This window comes from Amia ocellicauda, chromosome 20, assembly GCF_036373705.1.
Source record: "Amia ocellicauda isolate fAmiCal2 chromosome 20, fAmiCal2.hap1, whole genome shotgun sequence".
In the NCBI taxonomy this organism is placed as follows: Eukaryota; Metazoa; Chordata; class Actinopteri; order Amiiformes; family Amiidae; genus Amia; species Amia ocellicauda.
The window spans coordinates 32,918-46,167 of record NC_089869.1 but is presented as its reverse complement, the minus strand read 5'-3'; the positions used below and the strand labels follow the sequence as shown (position 1 = coordinate 46,167).

The window sequence follows — 13,250 nt, the reverse complement described above, 5'->3', positions numbered from 1 at the left end:
GTCTCTCTCTCTCTTTCACTCACTCACTCATCTATCTATAATGATTGGTACTTCTTTCTACATCATCCCATCCGGACGTTCCTGTTTCCCGCGCCTTAGTAATCCCGAGGTCTTGGTCTGATTGGTACTTATTCCTCGTTCATCCACTTGATACCCTTGTCACCTGAGCATTGGTCCTACAGTGGTAGAGATCTCAGCTGCCACGCAGGAATTCATTGCTCGATTCGCGGCCAATGGTTTTCCCCGTTCTATATAGAACAGGATGGCAAATAATTGCAACAACCAGACATTTGTGTCTGTCTCTCTCTCTCACTCACTCATCTATCTAAAAAGATTGGTACCTCTTTCTACATCGTCCCATCCGGACGTTCCTGTTTCCCGTGCCTTAGTTATCCCGAGGTCTGGGTCTGATTGGTACTTTTTCCTCCTTCTGCATAGACGACGATGACTGCATCGTGACATCCAGAGGTTCGTCTGTGCCTCATTGGCTCGTGTTGGCTGCATCATTCATGTTTTATGGGTTAAAGTTCTGATTGGTACTTATTCCTCCTTCAGCCGGTTCAAACACTTGTCACCTGAGCATTGGTCCTACAGTGGTAGAGATCTCACCTGCCACTCGGAGGTGTCTGCTTGATTCGTGGCCAATTTTTTTCTCCGTTCTATATAGAAGAGGATGGGTATTATTGTAACAACCAGACATTTGTGTCTGTCTCTCTCTCTCTCTTTCACTCACTCACTCATCTATCTATAATGATTGGTACTTCTTTCTACATCATCCCATCCGGACGTTACTGTAACCTGTGACTTAGTAATCCCGAGATCTAAGTCTCATCGTTACTTATTCCTCTTTCATCCACTTGAAACCCTTGTCACCTGAGCATTTGTGCTACAGTGGTAGATATCTCACCTTCCACTCGGGAGGTTGTTGCTTGATTCGCGGCCAATGGTTTTCCCCATTCTATGTAGAAGAGGATGGCTATTATTGTAACAACCAGACATTTGTGTATGTCTCTCTCTCTCACTCACTCATCTATCTATAAAGATTGGTACCTCTTTCTACATCGTCCCATTCGGACGTTCCTGTTTCCAGTGCCTTAGTTATCCCGAGGTCTGGGTATGATTGGAACTTATTCCTCTTTCATCCACTTGAAACCCTTGTCACCTGAGCATTGGTCCGCCAGTGGTAGCGATCTCACCGGCCACTCGGGAGGTTGTTGCTTGATTCGCGGCCAATGGTTTTCCAAATTGTATGTAGAAGAGAATGGCTATTATTGTAACAACCAGACATTTGTGTCTGTCTCTCTCTCTCTTTCACTCACTCACTCATCTATCTATAATGATTGGTACTTCTTTCTACATCATCCCATCCGGACGTTCCTGTTTCCCGCGCCTTAGTAATCCCGAGGTCTTGGTCTGATTGGTACTTATTCATCGTTCAACCATTTCAAACCCTTGTCACCTGACCATTGGTCCGACAGTGGTAGAGATCTCACCTGCCACTCGGGAGGTTGTTGCTTGATTCACGGCCAATGGTTATCCTCGATCTATATAGAAGAGGATGGCTATTATTGTAACAACCAGACATTTGTGTCTTTCTGTCTCTCTCTCTCACTAACTCAGTCATCTATTTATAATGATTGGTACTTCTTTCTACTTCATCCCATCTGGACGTTCCTGATACCCGCGCCTTAGTAATCCTGAGGTCTGGGTCTGATTGGTACTTTTTCCTCCTTCTGCATAGACGACGATGACTGCATCGTGCCATCCAGAGGTTCGTCTGTGCCTCATTGGCTCGTGTTGGCTGCATCATTCATGTTTAATGGGTTAAAGTTCTGATTGGTACTTATTCCTCCTTCAGCCGGTTCAAACACTTATCACCTGAGAATTGGTCCTACAGTGGTAGAGATCTTACCTGCAACTCGGGAGGTGTCTGCTTGATTCGCGGACAATTTTTTTCTCCGTTCTATATAGAAGAGGTTAGCTATTATTGTAACAACCAGACATTTGTCTCTCTCTCTCTGTCACTCACTCACTCATCTATCTATAATGATTGTTACTTATTCCTTGTTCAACTACTCGAAACCCTTGTCACCTGAGCATTGGTCCTACAGACGTAGAGACCTCACCTGCCACTCGGGAGGCCTTTACTTGATTCGCGGCCAATGGTTTTCCTCGTTCTATATAGTAGAGGATGGCAAATAATTGCAACAACCAGACATTTGTGTCTGTCTCACTCAGTCACTCATCTATCCTATTAGCTATAATGATTAGTACTTCTTTCCCATTCAACCACTTAAGATTTTCATAACCTGAGCATTGGTTGTTCAGTGGTAGTATTCTCGCCTGCCACGCGGGAGGCCCGGGTTCGATTCCCAGCCAATGCATTTTCCTCGTTCTGCAAAGACGACAATGATTACATCGTCCCATACGGGCGTTACTGTAACCCTGACTTAGTAATCCCGAGATCTAAGTCTCATCGGTACTTATTCCTCGTTCATCCACTTGAAACCCTTGTCACCTGAGCATTGGTCCGACAGTGGTAGAGATCTCACCTGCCACTCGGGAGGTTGTTGCTTGATTCGCGGCCAATGGTTTTCCAAATTGTATGTAGAAGAGGATGGCTATTATTGTAACAACCAGACATTTGTGTCTGTCTCTCTCTCTCTTTCACTCACTCACTCATCTATCATGATTGGTACTTCTTTCTACATCATCCCATCCGGACGTTCCTGTTTCCCGCGCCTTAGTAATCCCGAGGTCTTGGTCTGATTGGTACTTATTCATCGTTCAACCATTTCAAACCCTTGTCACCTGACCATTGGTCCGACAGTGGTAGAGATCTCACCTGCCACTCGGGAGGTTGTTGCTTGATTCACGGCCAATGGTTATCCTCGATCTATATAGAAGAGGATGGCTATTATTGTAACAACCAGACATTTGTGTCTTTCTGTCTCTCTCTCTCACTAACTCAGTCATCTATTTATAATGATTGGTACTTCTTTCTACTTCATCCCATCTGGACGTTCCTGATACCCGCGCCTTTGTAATCCTGAGGTCTGGGTCTGATTGGTACTTTTTCCTCCTTCTGCATAGACGACGATGACTGCATCGTGCCATCCAGAGGTTCGTCTGTGCCTCATTGGCTCGTGTTGGCTGCATCATTCATGTTTAATGGGTTAAAGTTCTGATTGGTACTTATTCCTCCTTCAGCCGGTTCAAACACTTATCACCTGAGAATTGGTCCTACAGTGGTAGAGATCTCACCTGCAACTCGGGAGGTGTCTGCTTGATTCGCGGCCAATTTTTTTCTCCGTTCTATATAGAAGAGGTTAGCTATTATTGTAACAACCAGACATTTGTCTCTCTCTCTCTGTCACTCACTCACTCATCTATTTATAATGATTGTTACTTATTCCTTGTTCAACTACTCGAAACCCTTGTCACCTGAGCATTGGTCCTACAGACGTAGAGGCCTCACCTGCCACTCGGGAGGCCTTTGCTTGATTCGCGGCCAATGGTTTTCCTCGTTCTATATAGTAGAGGATGGCAAATCATTGCAACAACCAAACATTTGTGTCTGTCTCTCTATCTCTCTCACTTACTCTGTCATCTATTTATAATGATTGGTACTTCTTTCTACTTCGTCCCATCTGGACGTTCCTGATACCCGCGCCTTTGTAATCCTGAGGTCTGGGTCTGATTGGTACTTTTTCCTCCTTCTGCATAGACGATGATGACTGCATCGTGCCATCCAGAGGTTCGTCTGTGCCTCATTGGCTCGTGTTGGCTGCATCATTCATGTTTTATGGGTTAAAGTTCTGATTGGTACTTATTCCTCCTTCAGCCGGTTCAAACACCTATCACATGAGAATTGGTCCTACAGTGGTAGAGATCTCACCTGCCACTCGGAGGTGTCTGCTTGATTCGTGGCCAATTTTTTTCTCCGTTCTATATAGAAGAGGATGGGAATTATTGTAACAACCAGACATTTGTGTCTGTCTCTCTCTCTCTCTTTCACTCACTCACTCATGTATCTATAATGATTGGTACTTCTTTCTACATCATCCCATCCGGACGTTACTGTAACCTGTGACTTAGTAATCCCGAGATCTAAGTCTCATCGTTACTTATTCCTCGTTCATCCACTTGAAACCCTTGTCACCTTAGCATTTGTGCTACAGTGGTAGATATCTCACCTTCCACTCGGGAGGTTGTTGCTTGATTCGCGGCCAATGGTTTTCCCCATTCTATGTAGAAGAGGATGGCTATTATTGTAACAACCAGACATTTGTGTCTGTCTCTCTCTCTCACTCACTCATCTATCTATAAAGATTGGTACCTCTTTCTACATCGTCCCATCCGGACGTTCCTGTTTCCAGTGCCTTAGTTATCCCGAGGTCTGGGTATGATTGGAACTTATTCCTCTTTCATCCACTTGAAACCCTTGTCACCTGAGCATTGGTCCGCCAGTGGTAGCGATCTCACCGGCCACTCGGGAGGTTGTTGCTTGATTCGCAGACAATGGTTATCCCCGATCTATATAGAAGAGGATGGCTACTATTGTAACAACCAGACATTTGTGTCTGTCTCTCTCTCTCACTCACTCATCTATCTATAGAGATTGGTACCTCTTTCTACATCGTCCCATCCGGACGTTCCTGTTTCCCGTGCCTTAGTTATCCCGAGGTCTAAGTCTGATTGGTACTTATTCATCGTTCAACCATTTGAAACCCTTGTCACCTGACCATTGGTCCGACAGTGGTAGAGATCTCACCTTCCACTCGGGAGGTTGTTGCTTGATTCGCTGCCAATGGTTTTCCCCATTCTATGTAGAAGAGGATGGCTATTACTGTAACAACCAGACATTTGTGTCTGTCTCTCTCTCTCTTTCACTCACTCACTCATCTATCTATAGAGATTGGTACCTCTTTCTACATCGTCCCATCCGGACGTTCCTGTTTCCCGCGCCTTAGTAATCCCGAGGTCTTGGTCTGATTGGTACTTATTCCTCGTTCATCCACTTGATACCCTTGTCACCTGAGCATTGGTCCTACAGTGGTAGAGATCTCAGCTGCCACGCAGGAATTCATTGCTCGATTCGCGGCCAATGGTTTTCCCCGTTCTATATAGAACAGGATGGCAAATATTTGCAACAACCAGACATTTGTGTCTGTCTCTCTCTCTCACTCACTCATCTATCTATAAAGATTGGTACCTCTTTCTACATCGTCCCATCCGGACGTTCCTGTTTCCCGTGCCTTAGTTATCCCGAGGTCTGGGTCTGATTGGTACTTATTCCTCTTTCAACCATTTGAAACCCTTGTGACCTGAGCATTGGTCCTACAGTGGTAGAGATCTCACCTGCCACTCGGAGGTGTCTGCTTGATTCGTGGCCAATTTTTTTCTCCGTTCTATATAGAAGAGGATGGGAATTATTGTAACAACCAGACATTTGTGTCTGTCTCTCTCTCTCTTTCACTCACTCACTCATCTATATATAATGATTGGTACTTCTTTCTACATCATCCCATACGGACGTTCCTGTTTCCCGCGCCTTAGTAATCCCGAGGTCTTGGTCTGATTGGTACTTATTCATCGTTCAACCATTTGAAACCCTTGTCACCTGACCATTGGTCCAACAGTGGTAGAGATCTCACCTTCCACTTGGGAGGTTGTTGCTTGATTCGCAGCCAATGGTTTTCCCAATTCTATGTAGAAGAGGATGGCTATTATTGTAACAACCAGACATTTGTGTCTTTCTGTCTCTCTCTCTCACTAACTCAGTCATCTATTTATAATGATTGGTACTTCTTTCTACTTCGTCCCATCTGGACGTTCCTGATACCCGCGCCTTAGTAATCCTGAGGTCTGGGTCTGATTGGTACTTTTTCCTCCTTCTGCATAGACGATGATGACTGCATCGTGCCATCCAGAGGTTCGTCTGTGCCTCATTGGCTCGTGTTGGCTGCATCATTCATGTTTTATGGGTTAAAGTTCTGATTGGTACTTATTCCTCCTTCAGCCGGTTCAAACACTTATCACCTGAGAATTGGTCCTACAGTGGTAGAGATCTCACCTGCCACTCGGGAGGTGTCTGCTTGACTCGCGGCCAATTTTTTTCTCCGTTCTATATAGAAGAGGTTGGCTATTATTGTAACAACCAGACATTTGTCTCTCTCTCTCTGTCACTCACTCACTCATCTATCTATAATGATTGTTACTTATTCCTTGTTCAACTACTCGAAACCCTTGTCACCTGAGCATTGGTCCTACAGTGGTAGAGATCTCACCTGCCACTCGGGAGGTTGTTGCTTGATTCGCGGCCAATGGTTTTCCCCATTCTATGTAGAAGAGGATGGCTATTATTGTAACAACCAGACATTTGTGTCTTTCTGTCTCTCTCTCACTAACTCAGTCATCTATTTATAATGATTGGTATTTCTTTCTACTTCGTCCCATCTGGACGTTCCTGATACCCGCGCCTTAGTAATCCTGAGGTCTGGGTCTGATTGGTACTTATTCATCGTTCAACCATTTGAAACCCTTGTCACCTGACCATTGGTCCAACAGTGGTAGAGATCTCACCTTCCACTCGGGAGGTTGTTGCTTGATTCGCGGCCAATGGTTTTCCCCATTCTATGTAGAAGAGGATGGCTATTTTTGTAACAACCAGACATTTGTGTCTGTCTCTCTCTCTCTCTCACTCACCCATCTATCTATAAAGATTGGTACCTCTTTCTACATCGTCCCATCCAGACGTTCCTGTTTCCCGTGCCTTAGTTATCCCGAGGTCTGGGTCTGATTGGTACTTATTCCTCCTTCAGCAGGTTCAAACACTTGTTACCTGAGCATTGGTCCTACAGTGGTAGAGATCTCACCTGCCATTCAGGAGGTGTCTGCTTGATTCGCGGCCAATTTTTTTCCCCGTTCTATATAGTAGAGGATGGCAAATAATTGCAACAACCAGACATTTGTGTCTGTCTCTCTCACTCACTCATCTATCTATAATGATTGTTACTTATTCCTTGTTCAACCACTCGAAACCCTTGTCACCTGAGCATTGGTCCTACAGACGTAGAGACCTCACCTGCCACTCGGGAGGCCTTTGCTTGATTCGCGGCCAATGGTTTTCCCCGTTCTACATAGTAGAGGATGGCAAATAATTGCAACAACCACACATTTGTGTCTGTCTCACTCACTCACTCATCTATACCTGAGCATTGGTTGTTCAGTGGTAGAATTCTCGCCTGCCACGCGGGAGGCCCGGGTTCGATTCCCGGCCAATGCATTTTCCTCGTTCTGCAAAGAAGACAATGATTACATCGTCCCATCCGGACGTTACTGTAACCCGTGACTTAGTAATCCCCAGATCTAAGTCTCATCGGTACTTATTCCTCGTTCATCCACTTGAAACCCTTGTCACCTGAGCATTGGTCCGACAGTGGTAGAGATCTCACCTGCCACTCGGGAGGTTGTTGCTTGATTCGCGGCCAATGGTTTTCCCCATTCTATGTAGAAGAGGATGGCTATTATTGTAACAACAAGACATTTGTGTCTGTCTCTCTCTCTCTTTCACTCACTCACTCATCTATCTATAATGATTGGTACTTCTTTCTACATCATCCCATCCGGACGTTCCTGTTTCCCGCGCCTTAGTAATACCGAGGTCTTGGTCTGATTGGTACTTATTCCTCTTTTATCCACTTGAAACCCTTGTCACCTGAGCATTGGTCCGACAGTGGTAGCGATCTCACCTGCCACTCGGGAGGTTGTTGCTTGATTCGCGGCCAATGGTTATCCTCGATCTATATAGAAGAAGATGGCTATTATTGTATCAACCAGACATTTGTGTCTTTCTCTCTCTCTCTCACTAACTCAGTCATCTATTTATAATGATTAATACATCTTTCTACTTCGTCCCATCTGGACGTTCCTGATACCCGCGCCTTAGTAATCCTGAGGTCTGGGTATGATTGGTACTTTTTCCTCCTTCTGCATAGACGACGATGACTGCATCGTGCCATCCAGAGGTTCGTCTGTGCCTCATTGGCTCGTGTTGGCTGCATCATTCATGTTTTATGGGTTAAAGTTCTGATTGGTACTTATTCCTCCTTCAGCCGGTTCAAACACTTATCACCTGAGAATTGGTCCTACAGTGGTAGAGATCTCACCTGCCACTCGGGAGGCCTTTGCTTGATTCGCGGCCAATGGTTTTCCTCGTTCTATATAGTAGAGGATGGCAAATAATTGCAACAACCAGACATTTGTGTCTGTCTCACTCACTCACTCATCTATCCTATTATCTATAATGATTAGTACTTCTTTCCCATTCAACCACTTAAGATTTTCATGACCTGAGCATTGGTTCCTCAGTGGTAGAATTCTTGCCTGCCACGCGGGAGGCCCGGGTTCGAATCCCGGCCAATGCATTTTCCTCGTTCTGCAAGAAGACAATGATTACATCGTCCCATCCAGACGTTACTGTTTCCCGTGCCTTAGTTATCCCGAGGTCTGGGTCTGATTGGTACTTATTCCTCTTTCAGCCGGTTCAAACACTTGTCACCTGAGCATTGGTCCTACAGTGGTAGAGATCTCACCTGCCACTCGGGAGGTGTCTGCTTGATTCGCGGCCAATTTTTTTCTCCGTTCTATATAGAGGAGGTTGGCTATTATTGTAACAACCAGACATTTGTCTCTCTCTCTCAGTCACTCACTCACTCATCTATCTATAATGATTGTTACTTATTCCTTGTTCAACCACTCGAAACCCTTGTCACCTGAGCATTGGTCCTACAGACGTAGAGACCTCACCTGCCACTCGGGAGGCCTTTGCTTGATTCGCGGCCAATGGTTTTCCCCGTTCTATATAGTAGAGGATGGCAAATAATTGCAACAACCAGACATTTGTGTCTGTCTCACTCACTCACTCATCTATCCAATTATCTATAATGATTAGTACTTCTTTCCCATTCAACCACTTAAGATTTTCATAACCTGAGCATTGGTTGTTCAGTGGTAGAGTTCTCGCCTGCCACGCGGGAGGCCTGGATTCGATTCCCGGCCAATGCATCTTCCTCGTTCTGCAAAGAAGACAATGATTACATTGTCCCATCCGGACGTTACTGTAACCCGTGACTTAGTAATCCCGAGATCTAAGTCTCATCGGTACTTATTCCTCGTTCATCCACTTGAAACCCTTGTCACCTGAGCATTGGTCCGACAGTGGTAGAGATCTCACCTGCCACTCGGGAGGTTGTTGCTTGATTCGCGGCCAATGGTTTTCCCCATTCTATGTAGAAGAGGATGGCTATTATTGTAACAACCAGACATTTGTGTCTGTCTCTCTCTCTCTTTCACTCACTCACTCATCTATCTATAATGATTGGTACTTCTTTCTACATCATCCCATCCGGACGTTCCTGTTTCCCGCGCCTTAGTAATCCCGAGGTCTTGGTCTGATTGGTACCTGTTCATCGTTCAACCATTTCAAACCCTTGTCACCTGACCATTGGTCCGACAGTAGTAGAGATCTCACCTGCCACACGGGAGGTTGTTGCTTGATTCGCGGCCAATGGTTATCCTCGATCTATATAGAAGAGGATGGCTATTATTGTAACAACCAGACATTTGTGTCTGTCTCTCTCTCTCTTTCACTCACTCACTCATCTATCTATAATGATTGGTACTTCTTTCTACATCATCCCATCCGGACGTTCCTGTTTCCCGCGCCTTAGTAATCCCGAGGTCTTGGTCTGATTGGTACCTGTTCATCGTTCAACCATTTCAAACCCTTGTCATCTGAGCATTGGTCCGACAGTGGTAGCGATCTCACCTGCCACTCGGGAGGTTGTTGCTTGATTCGCGGCCAATGGTTATCCTCGATCTATATAGAAGAAGATGGCTATTATTGTATCAACCAGACATTTGTGTCTTTCTCTCTCTCTCTCTCACTAACTCAGTCATCTATTTATAATGATTGGTACATCCTTCTACTTCGTCCCATCTGGACGTTCCTGATACCCGCGCCTTAGTAATCCTGAGGTCTGGGTATGATTGGTACTTTTTCCTCCTTCTGCATAGACGACGATGACTGCATCGTGCCATCCAGAGGTTCGTCTGTGCCTCATTGGCTCGTGTTGGCTGCATCATTCATGTTTTATGGGTTAAAGTTCTGATTGGTACTTATTCCTCCTTCAGCCGGTTCAAACACTTATCACCTGAGAATTGGTCCTACAGTGGTAGAGATCTCACCTGCCACTCGGGAGGCCTTTGCTTGATTCGCGGCCAATGGTTTTCCTCGTTCTATATAGTAGAGGATGGCAAATAATTGCAACAACCAGACATTTGTGTCTGTCTCACTCACTCACTCATCTATCCTATTATCTATAATGATTAGTACTTCTTTCCCATTCAACCACTTAAGATTTTCATGACCTGAGCATTGGTTCCTCAGTGGAAGAATTCTTGCCTGTCACGCGGGAGGCCCGGGTTCGATTCCCGGCCAATGCATTTTCCTCGTTCTGCAAGAAGACAATGATTACATCGTCCCATCCAGACGTTACTGTAACCCGTGATTTTGTAATCCCGAGATCTAAGTCTCATCGGTACTTATTCCTCGTTCATCCACTTGAAACCCTTGTCACCTGAGCATTTGTGCTACAGTGGTAGAGATCTCACCTTCCACTCGGGAGGTTGTTGCTTGATTCGCAGCCAATGGTTTTCCCCATTCTATGTAGAAGAGGATGGCTATTATTGTAACAACCAGACATTTGTGTCTGTCTCTCTCTCTCTCTCTCACTCACTCATCTATCTTTAAAGATTGGTACCTCTTTCTACATCGTCCCATCCGGACGTTCCTGTTTCCCGTGCCTTAGTTATCCCGAGGTCTGGGTCTGATTGGTACTTATTCCTCCTTCAGCTGGTTCAAACACTTGTCACCTGAGCATTGGTCCTACAGTGGTAGAGATCTCACCTGCCACTCGGGAGGTGTCTGCTTGATTCGCGGCCAATTTTTTTCTCCGTTCTATATAGAGGAGGTTGGCTATTATTGTAACAACCAGACATTTGTCTCTCTCTCTCAGTCACTCACTCACTCATCTATCTATAATGATTGTTACTTATTCCTTGTTCAACCACTCGAAACCCTTGTCACCTGAGCATTGGTCCTACAGACGTAGAGACCTCACCTGCCACTCGGGAGACCTTTGCTTGATTCGCGGCCAATGGTTTTCCCCGTTCTATATAGTAGAGGATGGCAAATAATTGCAACAACCAGACATTTGTTTTCATAACCTGAGCATTGGTTGTTCAGTGGTAGAATTCTCGCCTGCCACGCGGGAGGCCCGGGTTCGATTCCCGGCCAATGCATTTTCCTCGTTCTGCAAAGAAGACAATGAATACATCGTCCCATACGGGCGTTACTGTAACCCTGACTTAGTAATCCCGAGATCTAAGTTTCATCGGTACTTATTCCTCGTTCATCCACTTGAAACCCTTGTCGCCTGAGCATTGGTCCGACAGTGGTAGAGATCTCACCTGCCACTCGGGAGGTTGTTGCTTCATTAGCGGCCAATGGTTTTCCCCATTCTATGTAGAAGAGGATGGCTATTATTGTAACAACCAGACATTTGTGTCTGTCTCTCTCTCTCACTAACTCAGTCATCTATTTATAATGAATGGTACTTCTTTCTACTTCGTCCCATCTGGACGTTCCTGATACCCGCGCCTTAGTAATCCCGAAGGTCTAAGTCTGATTGGTACTTATTCATCGTTCAACCATTTGAAACCCTTGTCACCTGACCATTGGTCCGACAGTGGTAGAGATCTCACCTTCCACTAGGGAGGTTGTTGCTTGATTCGCGGCCAATGGTTTTCCCCATTCTATGTAGAAGAGGATGGCTATTATTGTAACAACCAGACATTTGTGTCTGTCTCTCTCTCTCACTCACTCATCTATCTATAGAGATTGGTACCTCTTTCTACATCGTCCCATCCGGACGTTCCTGTTTCCCGTGCCTTAGTTATCCCGAGGTCTAAGTCTGATTGGTACTTATTCATCGTTCAACCATTTGAAACCCTTGTCACCTGACCATAGGTCCGACAGTGGTAGAGATCTCACCTTCCATTCGGGAGGTTGTTGCTTGATTCGCGGCCAATGGTTTTCCCCATTCTATGTAGAAGAGGATGGCTATTATTGTAACAACCAGACATTTGTGTCTGTCTCTCTCTCTCTTTCACTCACTCACTCATCTATCTATAATGATTGGTACTTCTTTCTACATCATCCCATCCGGACGTTCCTGTTTCCCGCGCCTTAGTAATCCCGAGGTCTTGGTCTGATTGGTACTTATTCCTCGTTCATCCACTTGATACCCTTGTCACCTGAGCATTGGTCCTACAGTGGTAGAGATCTCAGCTGCCACGCAGGAATTCATTGCTCGATTCGCGGCCAATGGTTTTCCCCGTTCTATATAGAACAGGATGGCAAATAATTGCAACAACCAGACATTTGTGTCTGTCTCTCTCTCTCACTCACTCATCTATCTAAAAAGATTGGTACCTCTTTCTACATCGTCCCATCCGGACGTTCCTGTTTCCCGTGCCTTAGTTATCCCGAGGTCTGGGTCTGATTGGTACTTTTTCCTCCTTCTGCATAGACGACGATGACTGCATCGTGACATCCAGAGGTTCGTCTGTGCCTCATTGGCTCGTGTTGGCTGCATCATTCATGTTTTATGGGTTAAAGTTCTGATTGGTACTTATTCCTCCTTCAGCCGGTTCAAACACTTGTCACCTGAGCATTGGTCCTACAGTGGTAGAGATCTCACCTGCCACTCGGAGGTGTCTGCTTGATTCGTGGCCAATTTTTTTCTCCGTTCTATATAGAAGAGGATGGGAATTATTGTAACAACCAGACATTTGTGTCTGTCTCTCTCTCTCTCTTTCACTCACTCACTCATCTATAATGATTGGTACTTCTTTCTACATCATCCCATCCGGACGTTACTGTAACCTGTGACTTAGTAATCCCGAGATCTAAGTCTCATCGTTACTTATTCCTTTTTCATCCACTTGAAACCCTTGTCACCTGAGCATTTGTGCTACAGTGGTAGATATCTCACCTTCCACTCGGGAGGTTGTTGCTTGATTCGCGGCCAATGGTTTTCCCCATTCTATGTAGAAGAGGATGGCTATTATTGTAACAACCAGACATTTGTGTCTTTCTGTCTCTCTCTCTCACTAACTCAGTC

At 45.4% G+C, this 13,250-nt stretch overlaps 5 non-coding genes across 5 annotated transcripts; all 5 read left to right on the top strand.

Annotated features, from left to right (window-relative positions):
• The first annotated feature begins 2,313 nt into the window (after positions 1-2,313).
• Positions 2,314-2,384, top strand: trnag-gcc (transfer RNA glycine (anticodon GCC)). The gene has a single exon. It is a non-coding gene; the product is annotated as a tRNA-Gly (tRNA).
• Positions 2,385-7,217: 4,833 nt separating this feature from the next.
• trnag-gcc (transfer RNA glycine (anticodon GCC)) lies at positions 7,218-7,288 on the top strand. Its single transcript has one exon. It is a non-coding gene; the product is annotated as a tRNA-Gly (tRNA).
• Positions 7,289-8,358: 1,070 nt separating this feature from the next.
• On the top strand, positions 8,359-8,429 carry trnag-gcc (transfer RNA glycine (anticodon GCC)). Its single transcript has one exon. It is a non-coding gene; the product is annotated as a tRNA-Gly (tRNA).
• A 569-nt stretch (positions 8,430-8,998) lies between these two features.
• Positions 8,999-9,069, top strand: trnag-gcc (transfer RNA glycine (anticodon GCC)). Its single transcript has one exon. It is a non-coding gene; the product is annotated as a tRNA-Gly (tRNA).
• A 2,227-nt stretch (positions 9,070-11,296) lies between these two features.
• Positions 11,297-11,367, top strand: trnag-gcc (transfer RNA glycine (anticodon GCC)). The gene has a single exon. It is a non-coding gene; the product is annotated as a tRNA-Gly (tRNA).
• Positions 11,368-13,250: the final 1,883 nt, after the last annotated feature.